At 42.6% G+C, this 14933-nt stretch overlaps 1 protein-coding gene across 1 annotated transcript in view; it reads right to left on the reverse strand.

Moving 5' to 3' along the window:
• CCT6B (chaperonin containing TCP1 subunit 6B) overlaps positions 1-14933 on the reverse strand; it is a 53159-nt gene that overhangs the window by 38076 nt on the left and 150 nt on the right. The window lies entirely within an intron of this gene.

Consider the following 14933-nt stretch of genomic DNA (forward strand, 5'->3'; position numbering starts at 1 on the left):
ATGGAAAGAACCATGGAATTGGAACAGAAGACCTGCATTCAAGTTTCCACTCTACTTTTTAATGGTTAATGAGCTTGGCCAAGTCACGTCTCTGAGCCTTAATTTGCTCCACTATAACATGAAGATATGTAATTCCTCACAGGGGTATGGTGAGAGTCCAGCAAGACATGGACTCATTCTGATGAACACAGAATGGAAGATCTTAATGGAAATAGTGTGTTTCCTGTCAAGTACCAATTGGCTAGCTGTTTGGCTAGATGTTGTGCCGGGGGTTTGAGTAAATATTCATAGGAATGATGACTAGATAGATAACCTTAGATTGCTTTTTCAAACTAATAGTCTTAGCCTATATAATACCAGGAGTATAGAAGATTTAAATTTGAACAAGGGCCGGGCTGTGTGGCTCACACCTATAATCCTAGCACTTTGGGAGACCGAGGCAGGCAGATCACCTGAGGTCAGGAGTTTGAGACCAGCCTGGCCAACATATAGTGAAACCCCATCTCTACTAAAAAATAAATAAATAAACACAAAAATTAGCTGGGCCTGGCAGTGCATGCCTGTAATCCCAGCTACTTGGGAAGCCAAGGTGGGAGAATCACTTGAACCCGGGAGGCAGAGGTTGCAGTGAGCTGAGATCGCACCAGTGCACCCCAGCCTGGGTGACAAAGCAAGACTCCATCTCTCAAAAAAAAAAAAAAAAAAAAAGTTTGAACAGGGGGAAAAAAAAATGCCAAAACTCCCCACATTCAGTTTTATATCTACATTTCCTCCCTCAGTGATCTCATCCATTCCTATGGGTTTAAATATCACCTATGTACTGAAGATTCCCAATTTATATCTCCAACCTTGTCCTTCCTCCTAAGCTTCTGGCTTGGCTAAGTACCTACCTAACATTCCACTTCGAGGTTTAATAGGTGTCCAAAATAGAATAACTCTCAAACAGAGCTTTGATTTTCTTCTCAAACCTGTTCTCAGGTTTACTGAGAACTTGTCTCAATAAATTTTACTGAGTAAATTTTACTGAGACTTGTCTCAGTAAATGGCACCACTACCCACCCAGATGCTCAAGGCAAACCCTGGGGGCCATCATTCATTGTCATTCCTTTCCCTCAAATCTAATGCACTAGTTAAGTCCTGTCCATTCTACCTTTAAAATATGCCTAAAATCTGTCCACTTCTTTCTCACTGGCCCTAGCCACCAACATCTCATTCATTGTTGCCTATCCCCTCACCCTCATCACAATCTATTCTCACAGAGTAGTCAGAATGATCTTAAAATTTTAGATTAAGTCACTCCATCATTTAAAACCATTATATGCTTCCATCACACTGGGGGGTGGTGGGGGTAAGAAATCCAAGCCCTTATTAAGTCCACATGGTATTCAGGGGTTGCTAATTCAAATGTCTACTACTTACAAACTGATGACACTAAGCCCCATTAAAGTGGTGTGGAAGGGGACAGGAGAGCATAACTGTTCTATGTTGAATGCAACTGTTATTCAGGAATAACGGCCTGGCATAGTGGCATGGACAATTTGTTTTTTGGTTTTGGTGGTTTGTTTTTTTTTTTGGTTTTTGGTTTTTGTTTTTGTTTTTGAGACGGAGTGTCGCTCTGTCATGCAGTGGCGCGATCTCGGCTCACTGCAACCTCTGCCTCCCAGGTTCACGCCATTCTGCCTCAGCCTTCTGAGTAGCTGGGACTACAGGTGCCCGCCACCATGCCTGGCTAATTTTTTTGTACTTTTAGTAGAGACAGAGTTTCACCATATTAACCGGGATGGTCTCGATCTCCTGACCTTGTGATCCGCTTGCCTTGGCCTCCCAAAGTGCTGGGATTACAGGCATGAGCCACCACACCCGGCCCAAATTTTTTTTTTTTTTTTTTGACTTAAGATAAATTGCAAGTCAGGATTGTTTTTCAGTGAAATATCAAAAACACTGTGGGCTGAGTGTGATCTGTGGACCCGCACCTTGTGACATACCTCTCTGACTTCATCTGCTACACATTTCCCCTTAATTCTCTATTTCCCAGTTCACTGGCTAGCTTTCTAGCCCTCGGATGTGACATCTTAGGGCTCACACCCTTGTGGTTTTCTCTGCTTGGAATGTGACTTCAGATAGCATGGCAGTCTTCTCAATCATTCAGTTCTCAGCTCTAAAGTCCCTTTCTCAGATGGCATAAACAGCCACCTGTCACTCAAAACACTTTATGAATTCACTAAACTTATCACTATCTTAAGTTAGCTTGTTTATTTGTATCTAAGTTAACATCTCTCCCCACTAAAATGTAAACTCCGTGAGAGCAGGGATCTTGTCTGTCTTAGCTGCAACCTAAAATAATGTCAGACACATAATAGGACTCGATAAACACCTGTTGAATGAATACCACCCACATAGCTGGAAGTTGCTTGGGAAAGTGGCAGAAAGATCAAGCTGACTACAGAAATCAGAACCAGAGTAAGTCAGTCAGCAGCTTGGACAGAGGGCTGAGGTACTTTTTTCCTACTATGCGTCTTCCTTACTTCTCTGGCACACGAAGCCCTTACCTATTCTGAGCACACAACAGGGCAAGGAGGTATACACAACAGCCTCTAGGGTGCAATGGGCCACCTTCACAGTTAGCCAACAGGAATTCCTCATAGCACCAAATAGGCAAAGAGGGACCTCCACATGTCAGCGGGAGCTCTTGGGCAGCCTTGATACCAGGAGGAAGAAAGTGGCAGGGCAAGATCACAGAGCCAGCAAGCACTCACTATTCCCCAGCCACACTCACTCCTTGTCTCTTGGCAGTCAAAGCCTTTCAGAGTGCATCTATGCACTTAGCCATCCTTCACTGTAAGTACCCCCAGTCTCTCAGAGGAGGAAACCAGCTCCATCTGGCTGCACCTCCATTTTGCTAGCAGCATTTTGTGAGCTTCAAGCACACTGGGAAGCCAAGAGTCATCTTTAGGGGAATGAGGAGGACCACACGAAGTGGTTGATGATGGTGGTGTTTGTTGTTTTCATTGTTGTGTATTGTTTGTTTGCTTGTTGTTTTGCCAAGTGTAGTTACAAGGTGGTATCAATCAAGCCAGCTGATCAGGTTATTAATAATAGCTACTATTGACTGGATACCTACCATATGGGTGGCCCTATGCTAGGGCTTGGTATACACCACATCACATCCTCACAACCCTGTGAAGTATATGAAATCTTCATTTTAAAGATGAGGAAGCTGAGGTTCTGAAGTGAAACAACTGACTCAAGGCAACAATCCCAAAGCCCTTGTTCATTATTATTTAATATTAATATATACTTGCATAGAGTATTTTTTACTCACCAACTGATACGGTTTGGCCGTGTCCCCACCGAAATCTCATCTTGAATTCCCACGTGTTGTGGGAGGGACTCAGTGGGAGGTAACTGAATCATGGGGACAAGTCTTTCCTGTGCTGTTCTCATGATACTGAGTCAGTCTCAGGAGATCTGATGGTTTTAAAGAGAGGAGTTCCTCTACACAAGTTCTCTCTCTTTGCCTGCTGCCATTTATGTAAGACGTGACTTGCTCCTCTTTGTCTTCCACCATGATTGCCAGGCCTCCCCAGCCGTGTGGAACTGTAAGTCCATTAAACCCCTTTCTTTTGTAAATTGCCCAGTCTCGGGTATGGTTTTATCAGCAGCATGAGAACAGACTAATACACCAACTTTTACATCGGTTTTCTTCATCTCACCACCCCCCACCAAGAGTGAAACAACTATTATCACTCCATTTTAGATGTTTAATGACTTGTCCAAAGTCACTCAGTAAGTTAATCACTAAGACCAGATATAACTTGATTTCCCAGTCCAATATATTTTCTATATTTAATAATAAAATGTGCAAAACATGACAGGATCCCCAAAATAGCAATAATTTAAGATGAGAGAAGTTTGCTGTCAAGGTTAAAGCAGTTCAGTGCTTTTCACAATCCCTTGCTAGGCTGGGAAGTCCTCTTTGTTGCAGGGCGTTATCCTCAGATTTTCTCCACACACTCCCAAATGCTCTGCCTTACCTCATTTCGCCAGCAATAAAGTGTGTACTCCTTAGTGGTCTCTGATGGGAGGAAGAACGATGATTTCAGTTCTCAGAAATCCCAATGGGAAACAACAGCTACAAAGTACCCTGTGATCCACCGCTTTTTGACAAGGTGACCTTGGGTGAGTTACTTCACTTAGTTTCCTCAACCATTAATATAATCCAAGGAGAGTAATAGTTCCTGTCTCCTAAGATTAAATGAGTTAAATGCATGTCAATGTTTTTAATATAGCATCTGAGCCATATAGTAAGCACTCACTAAATGTTGCCTGTTATTACTGTACTGTATGGTTTCTGTATTCTAGGAGACTGCCTTTCCTCCACATGACCATCCACAGAGGGTATCTGAGGGAAAATGCTTTTGCTCTTTTTGGGATAATTTAGAAGTAGAAGAGGCACTAGATTAAGTACAGTTATTTCCCAAGGTGGCTTAGACCCACTTGCTTCCATTCATTCCCTCCTTAGACCCACTTGCTTCCATTCATTCCCTCTCATTTGTATATTTGACATTTATTGAGAACCTACTCTATAAGAGTTCCTAGGGATTCAAAGATGAATAAAATGTGGCCCTGAACAAATGGATCTCAGTCTAGATCAGGGCTTTTCAACCCCATCGCTATTTTTGTTTGTTCGTTTGGTTGGTTGGTTGTTTTTCTGAGATAAGGTCTCGCTCTGACGCCCAGGCTGGAGTGCAGTGATCATAGCTCACCTCAGCCCTGAACTCCCAGGCTCAAGTGATCCTCCTGCTTTAGCTTCCTGAGTAGCTAGGGCTACAGGCACGAGCCACCATACTCATCTATTTTTCCCCCTTTTTTTGGTAGGGACAGTGTCTCCCTGTTACCAAGACTGGTCTTGAACTTCTGTACTCAAGTGATCCTCCTGTCTCAGCCTCCCAAAGTGCTGGGATTGCAGGCATGAGCCACCACACCAGGCTTCCCTCTACACTATTGACATTTGGGACTGGATAATTCTTTGGGCTGGGGGTCTGTCCTTTGCATCGTAGGATGTTTGGCAGTATCCCTGACCTCTACCCACTAAATGTCAGTGGCACCGTCACAACCCCCCACCTCATCGTGTTAGCTAAGAGTAGCCCCCAGTTGAGATCTACTGGTCTGTTTACAACTAACTATAATATAATATGATAAAATATGTTTGTGCAAAGTGTTGAGTGGGCAGTGTGTTGGAGGAGCAACTGACTGTAGGGAGGAGGGCTCAGAAAGCTTCTGAGGAGGGAAAATTTGCACTCAGCATTGAAGGACAAGAAAGACTGTGCCAAGCAGTGAAGGAGGGAATGAGTATTGTGGACTAAGGTAATAGTGGCACAGAGACACGGAAAGTATGCAGTGCAGGGGAAACTGTCACCTCAAGTACACGGAAGGATGTAGTGGAAATAGGACAGGAAGTCCACTGGGACTAGATTTACAAAGAACCTTGCGTGTGACCCTAAGCAATTTAGACTCCAGCCCAAAGGCAGAAATCCAGCATGGGAAGGAAGAGAAAAAAGCACATTCATTTCTTGGAAAGACTTAACATCTTCAACTGGGAAAAGAGAGAGAAGATGGACAAAAATGACTAATTCCTTCTTTTAATCTGGATTTTCTTTCCAGTTATGGATTGGCTCTTCAGCCCACAGCCTCTACACTCCTCCAAATGAGAAGGAAGAAAAACTAGAGAAGCCCTCCTATTTTAGAACACAAGATTCACTCGAGAAAAAGACTCAATTTTACTCCTCCAAATAGTCCTTGAAGCTACTTGAAAACCTCTCATAGTAGAAACTGATATATTCCTTTGGTTGATGTCTTTTTATTTTAATTTTCAAAAAGTTTAGGAAATAGAAGCACATGGGGAAGTACAGAAAATAATATAACAAACATCTTGTACCCATTATCCAAAAATTCCTTTGAGAAATAGAAAAGTACAGAACACAGCTAAAACCCAAGTTAAAGAGAGTTTAGGTTTTAGATAGATGCTTGGGCAGGAGGAACCTGGCTAACATTCGCAGCATCAGACATCAGTGTGCAGCTTCTGGATGAAGGGCTGTCTCACCTCTGTGCAAATGGGCCCATTTCAAAGACAATGGTTCCCTAACCCAACTATATCCAATGCCCTATGCTGACCTACTCAAGGAGATTCTAGGTCAGTGGGTCTAGGTTGGGGCATTGGAAACAGCATGTTAAACAAGTTCTTCACGTAGTTCTGCAGTGGCAAAAACCAATGCTTAAAGCAATAACATAACCTGTTGACCTATTCATCTGTTGATAACAGATCCCGCCTCACAAGTTTACTCTGAAGATTAAATACATACACACATGTTGCTCAGCACTGGCATATAAGAAGAACTCAATAATACTTATTAACAATAATCAGTGTTCACTGAGTACTTCTTTAGTGTACACTATGGTACAAGGGTCTGCAAGGAATTCAAAGGTATATATCAACCTCTTCCTAAAGGCAGAGTCTGAGTTTATCTTATTCACTGAATGCCCTGCACAAAGCAGACACTCAAATAATACTTATTGAATAAATGAGTGAAAAAGTGGCCCTGACCTTCAAGGAAATTACAATCTGGTTGTATTATAAATAGTATATAAGAAACTGGGCAGGGGGCAGGTGCGGTGGTTCAAGCCTGTAATGTCAGCACTTTGGGAGGCTGAGGTGGGAGAATCACTTGAAGCCAGGAGGTCAAGACCAGCCTGGGCAACGTGGCGAGATGCCATCTCTACATAAAAATTAGCCGGGAGTGGTGGAATCCCAGCACTTTGAGAGGCCGAGGCAGATGGATCACCTGAGCTCAGGAGTTCCAGACCAGCCTGGGCAATATGGTGAAACCGCGTCTCTACAGAAAATACAAAAAATTAGCCAGTTTTGGTGGCGTGCACCTGTGGGTCCCAGGTACTTGGGAGGCTGAGGTGGGAGGATTGCTTGAGCCTGGGAAGTGGAGGTTGCAGTAAGTCAAGATTGCACCACTGCACTCCAGCAAGACTGCATCTCTGGAAAAAAAAAAAAAAAAAAAAGGAAATTGGGCAGGACCAAAATATTAAACTACTGGTAATATGCAGTGTAAAGAGGGCTAATCAAAAGTCTAGGGTCTGAGTCCCACTTTGCCGCCCATTAGCTGTGATATTTACCTAGTCAGTTTACTCCCTGAGCCTTAGTTTTATCCTCTTGGAGTATTAGGCTATGTCTGGGTACTAAGGACCCTCCCAAGAGGATCTATCACCAAGACCAAGATAGGAGCTGTAGGCAGGGGAGGTGGCAGCATGGGTGGTCAGGAATGCTTCAAGAGGGCTAAAGTGGCACTTCCCAGAGAAGGAAAGAAAAGGGGTAGAGGCTCTCCCAATGTACAGGAATGGCAGGAGGGACAAGAGAGGTAACCTCTCTTCAACCTCTGCCACTGCACCAAAGCTAAAAAACCAGCTATCATCAAAACTACCTTAGCAACCAGCCCCAGAGCCCTGTAAAGGAAAACTTAGGTCTACCTCTCAAATAGGCTCATCTCTTCAAAAAACATATTTTCCTCTGAAAATTATTAACTTGTCTCCTGAAAAACATAACCACCAGGACTTCACGCTAGAAAACCCAACCCAGGAGTTCAAGGAAGATGGTGGCAACTTTTGAGTTTTCCTCACACCACATCTGTGACCTCATCTTCTTAACCCCGTCCCATAACCCCATCCCAGAACCTCTCTGTCATGGATCAGCTACTCCCAAAGGCAAGTATGACTCCTCTCAGCTCTGCCCTTCCTCAACCTGACAGCCGTAACACAACATATTCAAAGGAGAGGCCAAGAAACCCCCCTGGTTAAGAACCAACCTCCGCAGCCTTTATTGAGAATGAAGAACAATGAGCTGATGTGAATTATTATATCTTTCTACAGCTGTTCCCTTTTAAATATTTATCCTGGCAAATACCACCACCGTTTTTTACAACTTATTTTAATTGTGTGACTATTAAGCAAACCAACCCATAAAATCAGCTCTTGCTGCTGGGATTTATGTGATTCATAGACCACAGCTTATTAAAAAAGGGAATCCACCGAGAACAGACTAGCCTTACAAGTGCCCCTCACTGTCTCTAGGAAGGTGTCAAGCCTTTTCCCAATTCTTGCCTGTGGCTCCCAAGCTACCAGTTAGTAGCATAGAACGTGAACAGAATCTACCCATTTCCTTACGGCTCTTTTTCTTCGTAACAATCCTGATGAGTCTTAACTGGAAGTCAGGGATAGAACAGTCTTAAAGGAGGTAGTTGAAACTTTTAAGAGGCTCACAAACAGGATAGATGCCCTAGAGGATTTACAGTCAAGGTCTGTGGAAAGAACTTAATGGAGGACTTTGAATAGCTAGGAACAAGCATGAGGTATCCGGATTATTCACCACCAACTTAGTTCTTGTTTGGATCATAAAACTGCTTTGAGACTCCATAAAAGCTCTTCACCAAAACTGCGTATGCACACAAATGTTTATATAACATTTCAGGAAATTCAAGGACACCCCTGAGCCCATCCACAGTTCCCCTAGGGGTCTATATGCCTCAGTTATTTCTTACTATCATTGTTACCACCCAAGCTGCCTTCATCTCTCCCCTAGATTATTACCATAGCTACCTGACTCATCTCCCAACTTTACTACACAACAACCAGAGTGATAGTGATCCTGTTAAAGCCTAAGTTAGATGACACGATTTCCCTGCTCAGTACAATCCACTAGCTTCCCTCCTCACCTGGAATAAAAGCCAATGTCTTTGCAATGTCTTACAAGACCCTACAGGATCTGTCTCCTTGCTTTTCTCAACCTTAACTCCAGCTGCTCTACCACATGGATCTCCTTGCTATCATCCCAAATGACAGTCACATTTTTGGCCTCCAGGCCTTTATCTAATGCTCCCTCTATCCTCAATCTGCATGGGGCTGACTCATTTCTTCAAATCTTTTCTGTTGTTACTTGTCAGTGAGGCCTTCCTGACCTCTATTTAAAACTGCCGCCCTGCCCCTGCTCTGCGTGTTCCACCCTCCTCTGCTTTCTTCTTCTCCATGGCACCCACTCACTTCTTACACCTTATGCATTTTACTTCCCTGTTTGTTATTTATCTCCCACACTAGTTTGCTCCATGAGGGCTGGATTTTTGTCTGCTTTGTTTCGCTACTGTATTACACTCCTGGAATTGTGCCTGACACAGAGTAGGCACTCAATAAATACTTGACTGACCAATCAATGACTGAGTGATTACACTCTGTAGTGGTATGAATGAATCCAGGTTGGATAGTGCAGGAGAATGTACATTTATTGAAATGCCTCTAAGTGCCAAGCAGTTTGCAAGCTGATATCAGTCATCTCATTTAATTGGTACCCACAATCCCAAGAGTTATTTTTATCCTCATTTCACCACCACCCCAAAAATGATATACTTAAGCATAAATCTAATACAATATGTACAAGAAGTATATGAGGAAAACTACAAAGCCCTAATAAAAGAAATCAAAGACAAACTAATCAATAAATATTCCATGTTCATGGATACAAATACTCAATATTGTCAAGATGTCAGTTCTTTCCAATGTGATCTGTATATTCGATACAATCCCAATCAAAATTCCAGTAAGTTAGTTTGTGGATATTGGCTTTAGAAACTGATTCTAAAGTTTATGCGAAAAAGCAAAAGATTCAGAATAGCCAACACAATATTGGAGGAAGAGAACAAAGTTGGAGGACTGACATTATCTAAGTTAAGACTTGCTGTAAAGCTACAGGAATCAAGACAGTGTGGTACTGGTCAAAGAACACACAAATAGACCAATGGACCGAATACACAGCCCACAGACAGACTCACATAGTCAGTGATCTTTGACAGATGACCAAAAGCAATACAAATAAGAAAACAATCTTTTCAAAAATGGTGTTAGATCAACAAGGGATCCACATGGCAATCATTGAATCTAGACAGATCTTACACCCTTCACAGAAATAAACTCAAAATAGATCACAGACCTAAATGTAAAACTATCCCCATTTCATGGTGAAAACTGAGACTCAGAAAGTTAAGAAAATAGATAAAAGTTACAGACAGCTGGTAGTGGAACATAATTCAAACCTGTCTGTGCGAATCCAAAGCCCTGCTCTTCCCACCACACTTTGCCTCATTCTCCTTGGTACAGCAGTTCCCACTTTTCTTTTTTCTGAGACAGAGTCTCGCTCTGTCTCCCAGACTGGAGTGCAGTGGCGCGATCTCAGCTCATTGCAACCTCCGCCTCCCAGGTACAAGTCATTCTTCTGCCTCAGCCTCCTGAGTAGCTGGGATTACAGGCGCATGCCACCATGCCTGGCTAATTTTTGTATTTTTAGTAGAGATGGGCTTTCACCATGTTGGTCAGACTGGTGTCGAACTCCTGACCTTGTGATCCACCCACCTCGGCTTCCCAAAGTGCTGGGATTACAGGCATGAGCCACCACACCCAGCCAGTTCCCACTTTTCTAAAGAAATGCAACTGCCAGCTTTTGTACCTAGTTCCATTTCTTTTGCACCTAGTTCCATTTCACAGCAGGGGACCTGAATCAGAGATAATCAGGGGGTCCAGGGAGTTCTCGTCAAGCAAAAATCAACATTTAGAGCCTGAGTCTTTGCAAGTTTATATCAAATATTGTTACGATATAATAAACATCCTTCTAGGGGATCTTATCACTTTCAGAGTTTTATTCATTCATTCCATTCACTCATGAGTTTCATTCATTATTCACAAATATTTGTTGAGTATCTACTGTGTGCCCAGCACTGTTCTAGGCACTGAGCATATGGCACAGATGCCGCCCTCCACATGTAGGTTTGAAATCTAAGGCACTGCACTCTAACAGAAATATAGTGTAAGCCAAACATGCAGTTTTATATTTTCTAGTCGCCACATTTTCAAAAAAGTAAAGATAAACAGGTGAGATGATCTTTAATAATATATTTTATTTAACACAACATATCCAAAAAATCACTTCAATAAATAATTAACATAAAGATAGGACAGTCTTGAGTAATTTAACAACAGGATACGTTCTGCGAAATGCATCGGAAAGTGATTTGGTGATGGGAATATCGTAGAGTGTACTTACAAAACCTAGATGGTATGGCCGACTACATACCTAAGCTATATGGTATAGCCTATTGCTCCTAGGTTATAAACCCATACAGCATGTTACTATACTGAATACTGTAGGCAACTGTAACACAATGGTAAGTATTTGTGTCTCTAAACATAGGCAAAGTATCGCGTGCACACACACACACACACACACACACACACAAAGGTATAAAAGAAAATGGTCCAAGGTGGGTGGATCACCTGAGGTTGGGAGTTTGAGACCAGCCTGACCAACATGGAGAACCCCGTCTCTACTAAAAATACAAAATTAGCCAGCTGTGGTGGTACATGTCTGTAATCCCAGCTACTTGGGAGGCTGAGGCAGGAGAATCGCTTGAACCTGGGAAGCAGAGGTTGCAGTGAGCTGTGATCACGTCATTGCACTCCAGCCTGGGCAAGAAGAGTGAAACTCCGTCTCGAAAAGAAAAGAAAAGAAAAAAGAGTGCACCACATAGGGCACTTACCATGAACGAAGCTTACAGGACTAGAAGTTGCTCTGGGTGGGTCAGTGAGTGAGTGGTGTGGGAATATGAAGGCCTAGCACATTCTTCTGCCTTACTCTGGACTTTATAAACTGTATACTTAGGCAACACTAAATATACTTTAAAACTGTCTTCTTTTTTCAATAATAAATTAACCTTAGCTTACTGTTAACTTTTTTACTTTATAAGCTTTTTAATTTTTCTTTCTTTCTTTTTTTTTTTTTTTTTTTTTTTTTTGAGATAGTCTCACTCTGTTGCCCAGGCTGCAGTGCAGTGGTGCAATCTCAGCTCACTGCAACCTCCACCTCCCAGGTTCAAGAGATTCTCCTGCCTCAGCCTCCCAAGTAGCTAGGATTACAGGTGCATGCCACCATGCCCGACTAATTTTTGTATTTTTAGTAGAGATGGGGTTTTGCCATGTTGGCCAAGCTGGTTTCGACCTCTTGAACTCAGGTGATCCACCTGCCTTGGTCTTCCAAAGTGCTGGGATTACAGGTGTGAGCCACCGCGATGGGCCCTGTTTGTGTTTTAAACTAAGGGTTATTACAAAAGAATCAAGTATTTTAAAATTAAAAAGCTTAGCTGGGCGCAGTGGCTCACGCCTGTAATCCCAGCACTTTGGGAGGCTAAGGCGGGCAGATCACCAGAGGTCAGGAGTTCGAGACCAGCCTGGCCAACATGGCGAAACCCCATCTCTACTAACATTATAAAAAAATTATCCAGGTGTGGTGGTGGGCACCTGTCATCTCAGCTACTTGGGAGGCTGAGGCAGGAGAATCGCTTGAACCTGAGAGGCAGAGGATGCAGTGGACTGAGATCGTGCCATTGCACTCCAGCCTGGGTGACAAGAGCAAAACTCTATGTCAAACACACACACACACACACACACACACACACACACTCACAAACAGCACAGTCGTATAAAAATATTTTTTTTTAAATAAATTTTTTTCTTATAAATATGTTGCCCAGGCTGGTTTTGAACTCCTCCTGCCTCAGCCTCCCAAAGTGCTAGGATTAGAGATGTGAGCCACTGTGCCCAGCCAATATTTTTGCTTTATATCCTTATTCTATAAGCTTTTTCCTATTAAAAAAAAAAAATCCTTTTACTTTTAAAACTTTTTTGTTAACAATTAAGACACAAACACACACATTAGCCTAGTAAGCCTACACAGGGTCAGAATCATCAATATCACCATCCTCCACCTCTATATCTTGTCCTACTGGAAGGCCTTCAGGGGCAATATCACACATGGAGCTGTCATCTCCTATGATAACAATGTCTTCTTTGGAATACCTCCTAAAGGACCTACCTGATGCTGTTTTACAGTTAGCTATTTTTTTAAGTAAGTAGTAGTATACCCTAAAATAACAATAAGGCTGGGCATGGTGGCTCAAGCCTGTCATCTCAGCACTTTGGGAGGCTGAGGCAGGCAGATCACTTGAGGTCAGGAGTTTGAGACCAGCCTGGTCAACATCGTGAAACCCCCGTCTCTACTAAAAATACAAAAATTAGCGGGGCGTGGTGGCGGGTGCCTGTAATTCCAGCTACTCAGGAGGCCGAGGGAGGAGAATTGCTTGAACCTAGGAGGCAGAAGTCGCAATGAGCCGAAATCCTGCCATTGCACTCCAGCCTGGGAGACAAGAACAAAACTCTGTCGCGCAAAAAAAAAAACAAAAAAAAAATTATTAGCCCATCGCGGTGGCAAGTGCCTGTAGTCCCAGCTACTCGGGAGGCTGAGGCAGGAGAATCACTTGAACCTGGGAGGTGGAGGTTGCAGTGAGCTGAGATCGCGCCACCACACTCCAGCCTGAGCAACACAGCAAGACTGTCTCAAAAATAAATTAATTAATTAATTTAATGACAATAAAAGGTATAGTATACTAAATATATAAACCAGCAACATTGTCCCTTATTATCAAGTATTATATACTGTACATAATTGTGTGTATTATGCTTTTATACAACTGGCAATGCAGTAGGTTCATTTCCACCAGCATCTCCACAAACACATGCGTAATGTGCTGTCACTATATGACAGGGATTTTTCAGTTCCATTATAATCTTATGGGACCACCCTATTATATTTGGTCCATTGTTGGCCTAAATGTCATTATGTGGTACATATTATTAATGAGATATTTTACTTTTTTTAGTATGAATTTTTTGGTTTGTATTTTCTTCACTTATAGCACATCTCAATTCCATGCAACATTCAAGTGCTCAATAGTCACCTGTGGCTGTGATTACAGCACTGGAAAAAGACAGATACCGTTGAGGAGACTTAAAAAAAATGTAGCAAATGTAGAGATGTGCTCAAGATCACTCAATTATCATAGCTAGGACGTGAGTCTCCAGTGACCTTCCAATTCCAAAGCCCTGGTTCATTCTGCTGCGCATTAAAAACAGGTTTTACTCCCCTCCGAACATTAGAATCGCAGTTAAACTTACTCAACCAAACTTAATGTATCCAATACAAAACTCATCCTTCTGCCCCAACACCTCCTCTGCCTCTCTATTTTCTATTTCAGTTGATGGTACCCTTATCTTTCTGCTCACTCAGATTATTATTATTTTATCCATAAATGAGCACTTTATTTAGATCATTTAAATTCTAAATGATCTTCAAAACCACACTTTACTCTCCACCCCAACTAGCTGAATTTCATCTCCCACATGGGTCACTATGAGAACCTTCTGATTTGTTCCCTTGCCTCAGTCTCTCCCCACCCAGCTTCAACAGTATTCCCTAAGACTCTTCATGGCTCTCCATCCTCTACAGAGTAAAGACGAAACTCTTCATCACACAGCACGGAATTCTCTCGGGAATCTGTTCCTTGCTTACCTAACAAGGCCCAATTGTTTGCTGTTCCTAGACTCTGAAGAGGTCATTTACCCTCAGGCTGCTACACTTGTAAAAATCGCCATCCCCAACTCTCATGCAGCTGGCTTCAGATTTAAGATAATACACTTTGAACGATATACAATCAAGGAGTTTCTCCTCCATCACTCCTTTACATTTTATATCTACCTGCTATTTAGTGCCTCGTCTCAATTCCATGAAAGTTACTGACTACTATTTACTAGGCAGTCTGCAGGACACAAAGAGAGGGATTATATTTAAAAAATAGATTGACGCAATCTTTGCCTTCCCCGACCTCATTACAATATCTTTAAAAACTAGATCCTCTCTAACAGTATGAGAAAATCAAGGGGATCCTCGGAAGTTCAGGCCAGGCTGCGTTCCGAGGAGCCACCACGCGTCCCCTCAC

This window comes from Papio anubis, chromosome 17 (assembly GCF_008728515.1).
Source record: "Papio anubis isolate 15944 chromosome 17, Panubis1.0, whole genome shotgun sequence".
NCBI classification, from domain to species: Eukaryota; Metazoa; Chordata; class Mammalia; order Primates; family Cercopithecidae; genus Papio; species Papio anubis.